At 45.6% G+C, this 12,649-nt stretch overlaps 1 protein-coding gene across 2 annotated transcripts in view; it reads right to left on the reverse strand.

The window, feature by feature from the left end:
* The window catches only part of ARHGEF4 (Rho guanine nucleotide exchange factor 4), a 185,010-nt gene that overhangs the window by 22,433 nt on the left and 149,928 nt on the right, over nt 1-12,649 (reverse strand). The window contains exon 1 of one of the 2 annotated variants that reach the window (XM_049802633.1): nt 10,799-10,895. The exons of the other annotated variant lie outside the window; for it this stretch is intronic. The gene's annotated coding sequence lies outside the window, so the exon portion shown is untranslated. Of the gene's footprint in view, nt 1-10,798; nt 10,896-12,649 lie in introns of those variants that run through there. 2 annotated transcript variants of the gene reach the window in all.

Consider the following 12,649-nt stretch of genomic DNA (forward strand, 5'->3'; position numbering starts at 1 on the left):
TGTCTACATGTTTCAGGGTAACACAAGCCCTCCTTGCCACAGCATTACACCAGACACGTGTCCCCACGTGGGCAGTGGGTTGCATTCATTGCTTCAAAAGCCCAGGCCTGCACACCAGGCCCCTAGTCAAGCCATGCCCTTGGCATTCATCACCCTTTTGCCTACTGTGTCAGCTGCATATTTTTTAAGCACAGATTTTGTTCATATTTATATAATTATTCATATATTTATATCATTAAGGATAGTGGAGGATTCAGGCATTTACCAAACACTGCAGATCTCCATTCAAAATATTTTAATTTGACAGTGATTCTCCTTAACAAATCTGAGATGTCAGTCAACTAAGATCTTAATTCAGTTAAGTGTGCTACACTATTCTATAGTGCTGCTTTTTTAATCAGTGCCGGTAGTCAAATTCCTCACATGACATCTAGTACAGCTGCCTCCATTTACCAAACATTCAGAATTTGTCATCACATTTATTTGGTAAGAAGTATTTTCCACAAAACCATTCTGACTGGCATTAATTACATTATTCCCTTTTATTTATATTATCTGAGTCCTGATTCCCCCTCAGAAGTGGTTTAAACAGATGGGAAGAGGAGGAGGGTCCCCCCACAGCAGGCAAGTAGAAGCTTTGAAAGTTCCCTTTATCAAGTGCTACAGGAGGAGGGAAGCAACCCTTGTAGAAAGCAGAGGAGGCGGAGCTGTCCACCATGTTATTTCAACCTCTCTGTGAAGAGTACAGCGTGAGAAAGTATGCCAGGTGCATGTCCATCTGAGTTCAGTTAAATGTCATGTTTCAAACTCCAGAATGATGCAAGAAGTTATCAGTTCCTCATACGTAAGATATGAGAGCTGATTATTATAATGCAGAACAAATAACTGAAATTGCTTTAAACCATTTTACTTTTGCCTGAAATAGGCCACAAAAGTTCTTATAAAAGAGTGGGGATGGTTACCTATAGCTGAGGAGGACACCTACTCATCTACATCCTGTCAGTGCCCTCAGTACCCCAACCATCACTCTCCCCTGACCTGTGTATCAAGGGAGTTTGCTAATTTGGGGAACTAATATCCTTAAGCTTTGGCATAAGGAAACAACAGGAGCAAAGCCCTTCTGAAACCTGTTAGTACTCTGCAAAAGGTTGTCCTTGTATCACATTTTATAGTTAAATGTTGCAGTTGCTGGTAGTGCTTACAGTAAGTAAAGCTGTAAAATAGCTTCTATTTTAACCTTTCATACAAGTTTCCAGAGGATACATATTTAAATGTATAAGACATTAATTTTCTGGTATAAGTGAAATATATTTTCAGTCTTTCTACAATGCTGAGTAACAGGGTGACAAAATGGCGAATGAAGTTCTATGCTGACAGATGCAATACAAGCAATATCTAATACAAATGCCTGACTAAAGGAGCTGCTCCTCAGGAATGTCTCTGCAGACAGATTTAAGAAAACACCGGCCTGCTCCATCAGGGTCAGGAAGTCTAAATGTCAGGAATGACTCAAAAAGAAAGAGGGAAGAGAACTAAACAAAGGACAAATCGCAGTATGAATCAAAAGTGGGTAGAGATTCTAGGCCAGTACAAGCTGAACAAGACCTTGAAGCTGCAACAGAGAAAGGTGGATGGAGGGTGCCCATGAGATGAAGGCTTACAAATGGTTATTCGTAATGCAAGGCCAATGGGTGCCCAGTGAAATTGCCAGGCAAGAAGTTGAGTACAAAAGCAGTACTTTTTCCCTGTGGTGCATAATTAAGCCATGCCACAGAACCAAACACAGAGATGATTTAAAAAGAGATTAAGCAAATTTATGTCCATCAAGGCCATTTAAACACAGCATATCTGGATACAGCCCATCAGGAATCTTGGAAGGCACACAAGGAAAAGAGCCAGGCCATACTTGCATCTATTCCTGAGCAGTTAGCCCAAGTCACAGAGAAAAGTGTTACTGGCTGGTCCTATAGAGCTAGTCTTAGGGCATTAAGGTAGTAAAAAACACAAAAGAAATGTTGTCTATTTATATTACCCACAAATACTTCTTGAAAATGGTGAGCCCTGAAAATGTTTACTTGACAGGGACAGGCATGTTCCTTGAGGTACAGCAATATTCTCGTTCAGATGGAAAGTTAGCAATTGCCAATACAGTGATTACAAGGACATTAGGATGTCCTCTGTGGTAGGGCTGTCATCCTCCTGGCTGAGAGTCCTCAGGCAGAAGTTAAGTGCAACACTTCCACACAGCTTCGATATAACAGATCCCACACACTTTATCCTACCCACACAACTCTTGCCAGGTGCATGGAGGAAGGTAAGTCAACACACCTGGATTAGCCATTCATCCCTGCCACATGGATGTCCAACTTCCATCCTTCCCCCCCACCCCCCACCCCCCCACCCCCCAAAAAAAAAGGGAGGATGAAAGTGTACCCAGGGAAACCTGGCTGTTCAGATGTTGCTTGGGAAGCTTTCAGGAAGGAAGAGTTCCTGAGCACAGGTTACAGGAGCGGGTATGTGCCACATCTTCACTCAAAAAGTTCAGAAAGGCCTTTACAGTTAAGAGCTCAAAGGACCTCAAAACCTCCTTTAAGCACTCAAAGCCAGAAAACTTAAGTAATTCTAAAGCTCTAAAGCAGCTTAAATGGCTTAAACTCATCTAAGGCCTTAAAGTGTTTTAAGCATTTTAAACCCATCTAAAGCCTTAAAGTGGTTTAAGGAGCTTGAAATACTCTAAGGCTTAAAAGTGGTTTAAGTATCTTTAACTTTTGGCTAATCCAATCCTCATACCTCTCCCAGTTGTGTGGCACTCTTCACTCCAGGTTAAGGTAGGATCCAAGCGCCACAGTCCCATTTACCCCAAACAGCCCAGATCTCTGACAGAATTGCTGGTTTTACCCCCCTTCCAGCTATTCCGGGGTGCTTTGGGGAGCACTGAGCCATCCTCTCCCAGCTCAGCACAGACCCCACAACCGGCGGCTGACAGCTCTGACTGCCATGGCTGGAGGTGGGTGCAAAAACCTACTCGGGGGTTTGTAACAGGATTTACTTGGCTGGTGCCATAACAGCACCTGGAAATCAGCCACACTCTTCTCCTATTTTCTTTGGTTTCAAAGACTGGAAAGGAGTGAGACCTGGGGTTGAACTCTCAGGTTTGAACAAGACTTTGACCTAGAGCTCACACCATCTACAAAGTTTCTAATTTCTAGTTCCAGTTTGGCTGTAGATGAAAACCGTGTCAGCCTCACTGGCTTGCCTCTTCACCTCACCAACAGTTTTGAAGTCCATGTTTACTGTAGAATATGAAATATATCTGGTTAAAGCAATTTTTACATTTTCTGATGCCCTGATTTTGACTGTACAACCTGGGAATGGAAATACCCCAGGATGTTTCTGTTTGGTTGTTCTCACTTTTAAGAGTGATTGCTGTTGCAGCTTTTTTACACTACCTAACTAGTAGTTTTAACTACTACATTTCTCAGGCACCCAAATAGAAACTATTAATTTTACTTAATGTTACATTAACACATTTTTATGTCACTGATACTACAAACTTGCCCCATTCTCCTCTTGCTGCTGCCTGCAGCATTACCCTTCCTCTGTGCACTCCCACCAGCACATCCCCTTGGGACATTTCCCATCCTTTTCCTTCTCTCCAGGACAGCTCCCAATTCCACGGCCTCTCCCATGACTTAATTTTGAGATTTTTCCTTTCTACTTGCTTTTTTCCTTCTTCTTTCACCATTATTTCTTTGGACAAGTGAGGAATATACCGTACAGATCCCCCAGGACAATGTATCCAAAACAGTTCAGTTGCAGCTCATCTGACACAGTGGTTTATTGAGGATAAATATTGCATCCTGGCTCTTTGCAGAAGAAAAGGAAAGGGAACCATGCAGTTCCCAGAGCTCTCTGCCTGCTGATGACTGTTGCTATTCCCTTCCCCCAAAAGATACAGCAAGTTACAGAATCAGTTATGGCTTGAAGGCAAATTAATCTAAATTTGTTTTACAAATAAGGTTAAAGAAAACATTTTAAAGCAGATACAAACTGTGTTGCTAGCAAACTGCTCTGAATCATCAAAAGGTCAGCATCTCTTTGGGCTCACAGCAGTCAGTAAGCCAGAAACACAGCGCATGGCTTTCCCTTTCATGCGTTTGCATGCTTTAATTTTAATGGAACATACTGCAAAGAACATGCTGAAATAATTTTTATTGCTCCTGTGAAGACATCTCCCTTGGATTAACAGCACTGTGCCAAAGTCTGTACAACACTGGTAGGTACTGGCAGACATGCTGGGCCAACTGAGATTGTTTAGCAATTTCCATGTCCTGGCTCTCAAAGATGGTCTCCCTGCCTCAAAAGAATGATGCACAATTTAGTATCTGTTTTCCTTCTTCACATTCTCCTCAGAGAGAAACCCTGCAGGGTTTTGGTGACCCAAAACTTACGATTTCTGCACCACCGCACCCCTTTCTGGTAATCTCTCTCTCGATACACACACACACTGTTTTAGATCCTTTCTTCACTGAACTAAGCATTGCTGTCTGTCCTTTTCTTTGAAAACGGGGCAAAGGAAAATCTGAATATCAGATAGAGAGAAGGAATAGAACAAAAAACCTTAATGTCTCACTGTCAGGCAGAGGAGGCTTTGTTTTTGGTTAGTATCTGTAAATATAAAAATGAGTCATTTCTTTTGTAGTCCCTACAGAAGATTTTTCAAGGTAAGTACACTCAAGAAAAACCCCAACCCCAAAAACCCAAAACACTAACCTTTTCATATTGCAAGTGTCCTGTGCTAGGTAAAGAAGATTAATTCAAGAAGCAGGTTCCTGGGATCTTCTGCGACCCTATACTAGTATGCTTTTGAATACATCCATTTTATTCATTTGTCTCAAGTTCGCATTGTCTGGATGAAGAGACCTAATGGCCTAAACAAAGCTAAAGCCTCAGACCAGAGCCACATTCCTGTTTCCACGACCACATTGCAGACAAGCTCTCTAACTGTGGGAGACTGAAGCACCTGCTGTTCTTTCTGCAGAACATGGCTTCTTTAGTCCAAATAGGAAAAAATCAACGTATCTTCTGTTCCACGCAGGCTCTCATTTAGTCCCCTTGAATCCCTGCACAAACCCCATAGCGGCCACAGGCTTTTCAGTACGACAAAGTAGTTTTGCAAAAGCAGCTCAGTGCAGAGCACATTCCGGTAAATCAGGCAGCAATGAGATACTGCAGTTCCTGGCTGTCCTCTCTTGGTGTCTAGTGTAAATCTTCTCACTACATAATTAGATAGTGCTTAGTATATAACAAGTCCTGACTCCTGGGTGCTACAGGTGTGAATTGGGATACTAAAAAATACTAACTCATGACTCCTTAGCAGCCCATCTTTTTTTAGCACAAAGCTATAGACACTGGGCCTATAAATAACATTCAGGTACTGCCCCTGCATAGTGGTCACTACAAACCAGCACAGCTTAGTAGAAGACAACATACTAATTCCATTCTTGTGTTGATATCCTAAATGGATGCAACATCGAACAAGCACAAGATTTTTAAGTGTGGATGCTATGGTGGTTTGCTCCATGCCCTGTGTCACCTTGGCTTTGCCCAGCAGCCTGCTCTGGACAGGTGCTGCTGCACATAGGAAGGAGGGGGGTAAAGGCAGCCCCTGTTCCCCCAGCTGGTAGAGGCTCTACTTGCTCTGCCACCAAGGGACAGCAGAGATTCAGGTGCCCAATGTGAAACTGGCGCTCTCTGGAGGGAAAAGCATGCTGGAAGGGACTGTGCTAGGGTCTTGCTCCCTGGAGGGAGAAGGGGAAGATGTGGGACCTCAGTGCTGCAGCACCATGCGTGGGGCGAGAGACATGCACCAGGCCCTTGTTCCAGAGGGGCCAGATCAGCTGGTCAGCTGCAAGGGAGAGCAAACTCCCAAATTTCCCTCTCTACGGTCCTTCACACCTGACTGACTCCTCTGCTGCAAGGTTCAACAACATCCTCTTGCTACTTGGGGAAACATTTTTCTTTTAGCACTACCAGCATAGCTGAGCTAACCATCACTCTTACCAGTTATAAACACAGAAGGCTTGCATGCTTGCAACAGGATAGAGAATGCCACTGTGGGCCTTCAGCAAGTCCATGCTACCACTTTTGAGTCCCATTTCCACTACTGCTGAACACAGAGACGGAGTGGGTGCACTATATGTGACAACCACAGTCATGCCTGGAGTAATACCAGCCAAAGAACAGATACAAAGATTCAAATTAGACATAATTTTATTCCAGAGTTTCCAGCACATTCTGTAGTTAATAAGCCCAGTGACATGGCATAAATAACAAGTACTCCCCTTTTTAAAAATCTTTCTTTAACCTGCATAATTGGACTTCTTTGGGTTGTTTGGGGTTTTTTTTCTTCTTTAAATCAAAACACTGGAAGTATTAATTAAAAGTAATTGTTGATGTTATCAATCTAAAATGCTTACTGTGTTTCTTATCTGGCCAGCTCACGCCTTAGATTTCAAGAATAAATCACAAAGCCAGCAGATACCACCACAGAAATGAGTTTAGCCTGGGAGAACAAATTAAGAAAAGATACAATCTAAAGCCCAGATCTCCCTTTGGAAATGATGTCTTAGTCTCACTCCTGTTCATAGATGCTCTTTGCACTTGCAGGCTCAAAGTAAAGCAGTAGCAGAGAAAAGCTCGTGCCTGTTAAATGTTCTGGTGAACTTGCCCCATGCAGGGGCAACACACTGTCCCATCCCTGCACACTGCTTTGCCACGCAGCTGGAGTACACCAGTACCGCAGTGGCAGCACAGGGAAAAGAGTGGACACACAGCTCTTTCTCTGCACCCCAGGGAGGAGAAGGGAGAGTCCAGCAGCCACAAAAGGGCCTAGTTGACATGGCCTGGTCTGCAGCAGGAGCAGAGAGCACAGTGGGCACCAAGCACCCCAAGTGCTTTGCAGAGGGGCAGTGACTGCATCTGTCCCCCTTCCCTGGCCATGCTGTTCCCTCCCTGTGGCTACAGCCCAAATGCCATGGCAGAGCTTGACGTTCAGATCACTTCAGGGAAGGCAATCACAGCCTTCCTGCAGAGCATCTGTCTCTTGTGTCAAATAAGTGCACTGACAGCAAAGAAAAAAGCCAACTTTGTTGACAGAAATGCCAAAGTCTTCTCCTTCCCCACCGCCATTCTATCACCATCTAGAGCTCCTACACATGATTCAGGGATCCTTCACCAGCTTTATTTTTCCTGGGCTTTATCGGCCATTGCAGCTTCTTCAGCCAAGATCTGAGGCAAGCTTGAATGAGTCACAACTAGTATCAGACTGATTAACACTTATATGCCAACTGCAGCTTCCAGCTTAATGTACACAGCTGTAGGTGAAGTTGACGAAAGAGAAAAACAGTGGGTTCCCCATGACAAAACTCGACACAGATACTTCAGGACTAGTCAGGTATTGAACACCTAGACAAGCAGTGGAAAGAGAAAATGAAAATTCACCTAACATTAAATATTAAGAGGAAAAGTGTTCCCAGGCTCTTAGCAACCAGTGTTAACACCTGCAGCAGGCAGTGTTGTAACACATATCTCCAAAGAGTACTCTGTAATCTTGCAATTTGTCTTATAAGATTTTTTAAATGCAAGAACAATTCTACTTTTTTTTGCTCCTAACTATTCTGGTACCAATAATCTGGTGAAATTGCCCTATGCAAAGGTAATGCAAATTGCCGCATACAGGGAAGGGGGAGGCAATTTCACCAGCACTTGCGTTAACTTCTTCCAGGTTATCCCTCTCTGTCCTGGACTACTCCTCATAGCCCTTGAAGAAAACAGATCTTTGTTTTATTTCTCTAGCAGCAGGCAGGTCTTCTTCCACTGGGGAATTCTTGGTTCCTTTGTGTCAACAACTGCAATGTTTCCCGGAGAGGAGAGCTGCCCTGCAGGAAGCAATGTGGCAGCTCTGTACCTCAGAGGCATTAACTACCCAAACTCATGTTATTCCTGAGACTTACATTTTCTCTCTAGTATCAGCAGTGAGCATTTGGGGGCACTGGATCAGCTCCTAGCAAGACATTCTTCCACCTCCCATTACATGCACTGGCTGCTTCTGCACAAGCTTTCATGTGTCAAAGAAGCAGAGGCAAATGGCACTGGCTCCCACAGACACTGCCACTCTAACTGGGCAGAGTAAAGGGAGCTTTTTGGAAATAAGGAACGCTGTACCAGGTATGGTGTAGATGGGATAAAAGTGGGCCAGAGAGAAAAGGGAAGGAGAAGGCTGCAGCTTTGTGGGAGCACTTGCCCGCTCACAGCAGCGCTGTGCCTGCCCCAGGAGCCCACCATCGCCAGGTTTGGTATTCGATCCCTTCCAAGCAGTGGGAATAGGATGTCCCCAAACTGAGCAAGCAGTAGCTAGCAGAGGGTGAATTACTTCATCACCACAAGACCAGGTCCAGCTACCTAATTAATTTTGAAGGACACTACATAAGTTCCTGGAAAACTTCCCTGAAGCACCTTCCGAGGCAGAGTATAACAGGAAGCTACAGTCTCTAGTTCAGTGACAAAAGCCACCCAAGGAGCATTTCAGTGACGTGACACCAAGCTAAACAAGAGCACTCGTCACTTTGTGAATCTAGGATCGGTCTTGGCTGGCAGACGTTTGTGCTGAGCTTACCAGCCGCCCCACGTGGCTTGTATGTGTTGACCCAAATGTTCGGATTATGAATGGAGTTGACCTACCAGCTACTCTCCAGAGCTATGTGTGCATATGCAGGCCCTGTGAATAACTGCAGTTCTCATCTAACACCAGATGTGTTTTGCACTATTTCAAGATACAGAGCAGGCAAGACAGCAATAACTGACAGTTCAAACACATTGCAGGGGCTGCCATGATGCTGAGGCCTGTTACTGCTCCCACTGCTGTCAAGAGCAAAACACACTCCCACTAGATGAAGGGTGAGAGCTTCTGAATGCTCAAGCACTTTCAGAGCCTGCTCAAACCTTGTGCATGATCTGCCCTCACAAGCAGCTGCCAAAAGCTTTCTGTCGCTGACGCCTATGACCCCAAGGACATACTTGGGTCCCTCATCTGTCCTTTGAAGACGAGGTATTTTTTCACATCTTTCACTTGTCCTTTCCAATAAACAATCTTTTTTCCACCTTATGCCATAAAGTTCTGATTCCAGCTGTAACTAAGACCACAGGTAAAGTTTAGAGGGGAGAGAAAACAGATTTGTTTGAAAGGCAGTGTTGTGTGCTGAGGTTTGGAGATTTATTTTTAAAATGGTAACTTCAGAAAACAGCAAATACTGGATGGTTCCAGTGGCTGTTTATCACAATGTCTAGCTAATAGAGTTAATAGCCTAGTTTGAGATTTTTAATAATTCAAAACTGTTCATCTACATAAGAGATTCCCAGAGAAGTGCAGCGACCTGGGGCCTGCTGCTGCCCCCTACCCAGCACTGCAGGAGACTCTCCTCTCTCAGGGAAAAGGATGTTCCATACCTCAGATGTAACAGAAAGGAGCTCAGCAAGTACAACTTTCATTTCTGTGTGCTAAAGTGACGTGGGTTTGCACAAGACTAATGTACTACACACAATAACATAAGTAACTGGTACAGAGTACACCACTCATGATCACAGAGACAACATCACCCTCCAGCCTTTCTCAATATCCGATCAGACTCCAGGAGCCATAAAATTCAGGTCTGAAATGACTGCAGTAACTTCAACCATTAGTGCCAGCAAATGCACTACCCTCATGAAAGCTGTACTTAAATTGCAGATTACCTAACACACAAAATGAAGGATCCTGCTGAATTTTAAGGGCTTGGATATTTTGCACAGTCTTCAGCACAAATGCAAGCAGTGTCATTAAGACCAGAGCACCGTGGCTTCCTTTCCAGTCTGTCTTCCTCCAGGAATTGATCTCCTTCAATGCCATCGAGTAGAGGGTTGATCCACTGAGGTGCCAATGCCCAAGTCTGGAAGTGTTGTGATGTACAAGGCTGCCGATAAAACATCATTGAGGTGAACAGGCCTGGAGCAAGCATGCTGCTTTGCTACCCTTCCCTCCTAATGGGTCTACAAGAGTGCTCCTTGAGTCACTTGCCCACTGTGCCTGGCTACTACCAGCCAGTGAGAAACATGTGGCCTTCAAGCAGTGTCCTGTGCTGTGGTTCTGCCAGCCATTTTAATACACGTAGCAGATAAGCACTGAGGTATAATAAAGAAAACAGGATAAAAGCCAACAAAACACTCCTTCCACACTGCAGCAGCATTTATTCAGCCCGAATTTCTGATGCACTCTATTGATCAATCACTTCAGCTAATTGGGCATTACTCATGCCACCGCAGAGCACAATGTTCACAATGGCAGAGCAACAGAGGCATTACAGGGTTCAGATTTTTACAGCAGGTGTTTACATGTAGCAGGTCCTTGTGTAAGGGCTCGTTATAGGATGACTGTCCCTCTCCAAACAAAGCAGCAGCACCTCAGGCTTCTCCAGGGTTGAGAAGTGCTACATATAGGCAAAGTATCATAATCGTCAGGAATTGAGGCTCATTAGGGCCACGGAGAGTGGTTACAATTAAGCAAGTTGGCTCTGTTACCTCTTTCCCTTTCTCTGGTTTAATGGTGATCCAAACTGTAAGGCACAGGTGATGACAGGAGGAGAGTGAGGGGAGCAGGGTGGGGAAGGAACTGATGATTAAAAAACAAAGGAGGGATACTCTGAGACACACAGTTACTGTAACTGCAGACAAGCAGACCAGAGGCAGACAACAACAAGCTGACCTGCTGATTTGTCGCCCAGTCCTGGAAACCCCCATGCACGACACCACTATCGACAGTCCTCCTTCAGTGAAATGCCAAAAGAAACATCAGCACCACGTTGACGATGATGAGGAAGAGCAGGATGACAAAGACTACTACCCGCTGGGTCTCCGGGGTCATGTTGCAGCGGAGGAAAGTGTGAAGCGCACTCCATTTGTGCCTGCTTCGGTCGGGGACCTTCGCCATGGCTTCAGCCCCCGGAAGAAAAAAAACAACAACGAAACAGCAGCAGCCTTCTCAAGTGACTGCTGTACAGCCCACAGCGGGGGCACAGATGGGGGCAGAGGGCTGTGAACAAAAGCTGGTTTGCAGCTCTCAAAACCAGAAGTCTAAATGGTTCGACACAGCCATTGCTGGTCCTGCACAGCACGTGTGCCAAAACGCCCCCTCCTCTCCACCCCCTTATCTCAGGGGGATGCTTATCGGCACACGCATGGGTTTCCACCACATCTTCTTTGCCGAAGGAACCGTCGCCATCGCTTTAGCAGAAGGAAGACGCTGAATTCCTTCTCGCAGAAAGCCGGAGTGTGTCGGAGCACTGCAATCCGGGCTGCGATATTGGCTTTCCAGAGAGCGACTCAGCTATTTGCTGGGCGCCGTCTCCAGGATACATGCAGGCCTTAGCAACGCGTCAAGCGCCAGCCCAACGTGGCGGTGTGCAGGGGAGGCTTTTAAGGAGGGTCAGGAGAGGATTAGGCGTCTGCTTTTTTAAATCCTTCTACCCGCACTAAGAGCATGCCAGCAATAGAGACAATTCCTGCCAGAAGGCAAATCCCACTGCTCCTGCCGGGGCTGGGGAAAGCTGGCCATGGGACAGCACAAGGGCACTGTGAGGGCACGCACAGCTTCTGGCACACCTGAGCACGCAACAAGCTGCTGGGTGTTTGCGAAGAGGACAGGTGGAGATGCAGCCCTCTGACTGGGGGTCCAGGAGAAGCGGCTCCTGTTGGACTCTGCCATCCACTCCCTGGCAGGATCCCGCAGCCAGAATGTCTAAAGGACTTTGCTACTTCTGCCAATGCCTCCATGGGACTAAGGCACTCAAACCCGAAATCTGTGCAACCAGAAAACCTTTAGTCAGCTCTGCAGAGCCCTAAACGTGCTTTTATGAACTTAACATTTTGCTGCTGGACTGTGAAGTTCACCAAGCATCAAGCTGCCTGGGGTACACTCACGGATGCCTCAGCCTAAGCACAGCTCCCACCAATGTCTCATCAGGGTCAGGATGAAAAGGCACTCCTCCTTGGAAAGGCCAGGGATGGCTCTTGGAGAGCACCCATCACAGACAGGCTCTTTTGTCTACAGTAGCAGCCCTTTTCTTTCCTCTAGCCAGCAGAGCCGAGCCCACCTTTTACTCAACAGCCAGCAGTAATAGCACTCCCTAGGAAAGGAAGAGGAGGGTCCAGTATTCAAGTCATTCATTGATGGAGGGTAATTCTGCATCTTCCAGTGCTCACCCCACACACCCCTCATGAAACTGAGGAGTGTGAATCCAGCAATCCAGCCCCTGGAGCTAGGGCTAGATGATGCATTTGTTCATGCATGGAGCTGGGTGCAAAGAGGCTGACTCTGCAGTTTACCCAGTGGTTTCAAACATGGAAAAAAAACCATAAATCCAAAACCACAACATGTATATATACACACAAATTCCTAAGAGCAGGAAACAGAAGTCATGGCTCCCCCCTTAATCATACTAACTGCTAAACACCTATGGTAGCATCCGTCTCTGTGAAAGGCAATGAGGGAACGGCCACATGATGTGGCTATGAAGAGAATGCACTCAGCTGCTCCCACAGTTGAGAGAATACATAT

The sequence above is a fragment of the Accipiter gentilis genome, chromosome 6 (assembly GCF_929443795.1).
Source record: "Accipiter gentilis chromosome 6, bAccGen1.1, whole genome shotgun sequence".
NCBI classification, from domain to species: Eukaryota; Metazoa; Chordata; class Aves; order Accipitriformes; family Accipitridae; genus Astur; species Astur gentilis.